The sequence below is a fragment of the Leptodactylus fuscus genome, chromosome 7 (genome assembly GCF_031893055.1).
Source record: "Leptodactylus fuscus isolate aLepFus1 chromosome 7, aLepFus1.hap2, whole genome shotgun sequence".
Taxonomy (NCBI): domain Eukaryota; kingdom Metazoa; phylum Chordata; class Amphibia; order Anura; family Leptodactylidae; genus Leptodactylus; species Leptodactylus fuscus.
In genome coordinates, this window is record NC_134271.1 from 1,112,663 (window position 1) to 1,117,931 (window position 5,269).

The window sequence follows — 5,269 nt, forward strand, 5'->3', positions numbered from 1 at the left end:
GTGTATAGAGCAGGTGAGATATATATACCTGGCCTAGGTAGTGTAGGGTATATACAGGAGTGTATAGAGCAGGTGAGATATATATACCTGGCCTAGGTAGTGTAGGGTATATACAGGAGTGTATAGAGCAGGTGAGATATATATACCTGGCCTAGGTAGTGTAGGGTATATACTGGAGTGTATAGAGAAGGTGAGATATATATACCTGGCCTAGGTAGTGTATGGTATATACAGGAGTGTATAGAGCAGGTGAGATATATATACCTGGCCTAGGTAGTGTATGGTATATACAGGAGTGTATAGAGCAGGTGAGATATATATACCTGGCCTAGGTAGTGTCGGGTATATACAGGAGTGTATAGAGCAGGTGAGATATATATACCTGGCCTAGGTAGTGTAGGGTATATACAGGAGTGTATAGAGCAGGTGAGATATATATACCTGGCCTAGGTAGTGTAGGGTATATACAGGAGTGTATAGAGCAGGTGAGATATATATACCTGGCCTAGGTAGTGTAGGGTATATACAGGAGTGTATAGAGCAGGCGAGATATATATATACCTGGCATAGGTAGTGTAGGGTATATACAGGAGTGTATAGAGCAGGTGAGATATATATACCTGGCCTAGGTAGTGTATGGTATATACAGGAGTATATAGAGCAGGTGAGATATATATATACCTGGCCTAGGTAGTGTATGGTATATACAGGAGTGTATAGAGCAGGTGAGATATATATATACCTGGCATAGGTAGTGTATGGTATATATAGGAGTGTATAGAGCAGGTGAGATATATATACCTGGCCTAGGTAGTGTATGGTATATACAGGAGTATATAGAGCAGGTGAGATATATATATACCTGGCCTAGGTAGTGTATGGTATATACAGGAGTATATAGAGCAGGTGAGATATATATATACCTGGCCTAGGTAGTGTATGGTATATACAGGAGTATATAGAGCAGGTGAGATATATATATACCTGGCCTAGGTAGTGTATGGTATATACAGGAGTGTATATTCCCAGCATTATGTGAGATGTAGGTGAAGTGTATGTAGCTTCTAAGGAAGGAGGCCAGCGGCTGGAGATGGATGAAACGTTCCGCACAATGTGTCTGCAGCTGCACAGGCTCTTCTTCAGGTACGCAGGTACTCGCCAGGTGAGGTCAGATGTCGCCTGAAGAAGAGCTTGTGCAGCTGCAGACACATTGTGTTTATTTGGAGAATTAAAGGTTGACAATATTTAATAATTCTTAGTGCATATTATATGTACATTGTTCTTGGAATTATAGAAATATATATTGACAATCAAAGAGAGAAATTACAAGAATAAATAAAATCCATTTATATGTTTAAAATGGAGAAATAAAGTAACTAAATTCCCCAATGAGAGAAAAACGAATGAGTTGTATGTAACATTAAGAAATAGCGGTTCTTTTCATCTCCCCTTATGATCGGTCGCGTGCAGGGAGTGTAGGACGCATGTGTTGACTCCAAATAAATGGATAAATGTAACTCTTCCTTTGATTGGTCACCTTTGAAGAAATAATGACGCATGCGCCATCAAATGGGCGACTGTAGCTCCCTTTCTGACTGGTCACGTTTGAAATTTTAGGACGCATGCGCATTTCAATAGGCAAATGTAGCTCCATTTCTGATTGGTCGCTCCGGAGGGAATAAGAACGCATGCGCCACCTCTTGTGGAACAGTCAAGAGTATGGAGATCTTTGATTGGTTATTTTAGGTACTGATAGTTCTCATTCAGGTCCGCCACTCAGGTGGGAGGGACAAGGAGCCGGATTAGGCCAGATAGCTCTCTCTTTGATTGGTTAGCCGTGGGTCTGATGCACCTTATGTGAATTATGACTGATTGTGTTGCACTGTATATAAACCTGATGTTTTGAGTCATGTGAGATTGCATCCAGGGCTTGAGAAAGCACTTCTATAAGCGCGAAGCGGCTGTTGCCTCCACGCCTGACCTGCAACGTCTCCCTTCCTGAAGATTGTTTTTAATGAGTATGCATCAATAAAGGACGATGTTGTAGAAGTATTCATCTGAATGGTGCGCGCCCTCCTTGCTTTTTTCTTCATTGAAAGACATTGTGCCGTACGTTTCTGTCCAATAAAGTTCATTCACCTGGTTGACGTTCCAACCTTTGTCTTTGGACTAGAGAGCACAGGCGTCCATCTCCAGCCGCTGGCCGCCTTCCTTCCGTTACCGCCTGTGGATTCTGCAGCCACCTCATCTCTTGGCTTCCATTGTTGTTGTGACTCATTCACCTGAAGGTGAGGGACCAACTGCTCCAAGTCTCTGCACATTTTTATTTCCAACCTCCATTGCAAACTCATCTACACTATAAGCACGCTCAGTGCTCTCCCCCTTTTGTTCTGTATGTGCCGTGTCTGCTCTTTGTCTGCCAGGTGTGTGCCTTGTGTTGGCCCGGTGTGTGCCCTGTATCTGCCCGGTATGTGCCCTGTGCGCGTCTCCTGAGTCTGCCCACTGTGTGCCTTGTGTCTGCCCTTTGTCTGACTGGTGTGTGCCTTGTGTGTGGCCTTTGTCTGCCCGGTGTGTGGCCTTTGTCTGCCCGGTGTGTGGCCTTTGTCTGCCCGGTGTGTGCCCTTTGTCTTCCCGGTGTGTGCCCTTTGTCTGCCTGGTGTGTGCCTTGTGTGTGTGCTCTTTGTCTGCCCAGTGTGTGCCTTGTGTGTGTGCCCTTTGTCTGCCCGGTGTGTGCCTGTCTGCGCCCGGTGTGCCCTGTGTATGTATTCATGGTAGTTTCGGTCATTTTTCAGCATTGCAGTTTGTTCAGTTCCTGAGCTTTAAAGGGTTTCTTAGACTTGTAACATTGATGACCTGTCCGTAGAATAAGTTATCAGATTGTTAGGGGTCGGACCCTCGCAGATTCATAGTTTGAAATGACCTTTGAGTCCTGCAGCCGCATCCCTGAATACCAAGCCTATTGTTTAGTGGTCACGCATGGTACTGCCGCTCAGCCCAATTCACTGGAATGAGACTGATCTGTAGGAAGGTGATGTCATCAGCCTGTCGCTGATCTGTGGGAGTCCCATCAGTATTTCTGCAGCTCCATGAAGCAATGCTTGGAAGATTTCATTGCACTTATTACTTTCACCACTAAGAGCTGACTTCCTCTTTCTACATCTCAAGTGTCATTATTAGATGCTTAATGGCCGTTGCAGGTCGGCAGGGCAGCGCGAGCCCAGGGAATCTCTCCAGAAAAAGTAGTAGTTCAGCAACCAGTCTAGTGTCGATTTAAAACATTTTTCTTTTATTCAAGCATTTAAAATTCCCCAAAATGACAAGAAACCAGTGAAAAAATAATAAGAAAAAACGGACACAGCACTTACATGTAGACGTTTCTTTGGATTACATGGAACAATGAAATGACACGAAAAAAGCCTTAACCACCAGTGTTTCTACCCAGGGAATCTCTGTCCATCACAGGCACTGGAGGAGACTTACTGCACGCCATCACTGCAGCGGCGCCCAGATCATTGGTGCTGGAGCCGAAGGGACTCCCTGTAGGATTCTGGCTGCTTGCTGTTTCCACTAGAGGGAGCTCACCATATGACTGAGCTAGTATAGAACGCAATGGAAGCTGTACAAATATGCATACTGGAAGCCCCCCCTCCCCACAAGCAGATACCCCTCTCATAGGCTCCATAACAGTCTAGTGGTCTGCTGGAGTGAAATACATCACTGGGGGGGGGGGGGGGGGGGTACCTAAGCACTTACATCACTGGGGGGGGTACCTCGGTGTAACATCCTATGACTATAGTCTGGGAACCTTCATCAGAAGACATTAGCGCCATATTACAGTCCATAGCAAGCTTTGTAGGACTCCCTAATACCCTCATGTGAATGTGACCCTAGACTGACGCCGGGTTCTCGGGTTCCTTCCTTGGTGAATCTGCTGGGGGTCACTTTGGGGCATTTCCTTGCAGACATGTCTATAGATTGCAGTAAGTTCTTCTCATCTCCCCCTGACACATCATTTCCTGCAGTTTATTGCTTGTTGCAGCCTCGGCCATCTTGTTACTACGGTAGAGACGTCCTTGGGCACTTTACACTCACTAGTGAAGGTGACGACCATGAAATGTTAGCGCACGTTCCTGAGCTCGCAGCGCATTCACCTCATCTCCATCATTCTTTCAGCAATCTGGTGTACACGGTGTTAATATAAAGGACAAGCCCTGTCCATATAAGGGGATGGGGTTTGGGGCCCCCTGCTGGTGGTGAGGGGTCCCTGCATGGGCAGTTCTGGCTGACCACTATTGGTTTCAGTGGCCACCACACAACCTTCCATTTCTGGGCCAGCTGTGGCTTTTACTGGCTGTTTGTCATTGGTGCCACGAGACGGAATCAGCTGATCCTTCCGGGGGCCACATTGTCAATAAAACATTATAGGGGTTGTGTAAGGAAGATTAGGTAATGCTACGTGCTGATTCTGTCACCCATGTCTAGTACCTGCATCTCTGCCTCTAGTCGCCCTCAGTTTAATGCCCCGCCCATTTTCCCTCAGTTTAAACCGGGGCACGAGGAGATGGAGCTCATACTGTGGGCTAATTGCAGGGGGCCATTATAATGTTGGTGACTGTAGGCGGATTATACTGTGTGGGGGCACAAAGAAAAATGGGTGAGAATGGGCGGAGCTAAATTTGTCGCGGCGCAAATAGTGCGACCAGTTTGTCCTTTGAAAGTTGGGAGGTGAGAATGTTTGGTTGTGCAACTTGTGCGTGACGTTATGTTATAGAAGTGTGATATATTATTATTACTATTTTATTATTAATATTATTATTATTACTGCTATTATATTATTATTATTACTATTATATTATTATTATTACTATTATATTATTATTATTACTGCTATTATATTATTACTATTATATTATTATTATTACTGCTATTATATTATTACTATGATATTATTATTACTATGATATTATTATTATTTATTTTATTATTATATTATTATTATTTTATATTATTAATATTATAATTATATTATTAGTATTGTATTTATTATTAATTATTATTATTATTCTCAGCCTTGTTATTATGACTCGCTGTTCCGCACTCGGCCACCAGGGGCAGGATACTGACACTTGCGGATACTTGAGCTCAGTCTCCGCGTCATGACATCACGTGACGCTTTGCCGCCATCTTTGTACTCCTCCCCTGTACGGCAGCCATGTTTCTCGTGTCACCGACATCCCATTCCCCACAGGCAGTGCGGCTGTGCACAGGA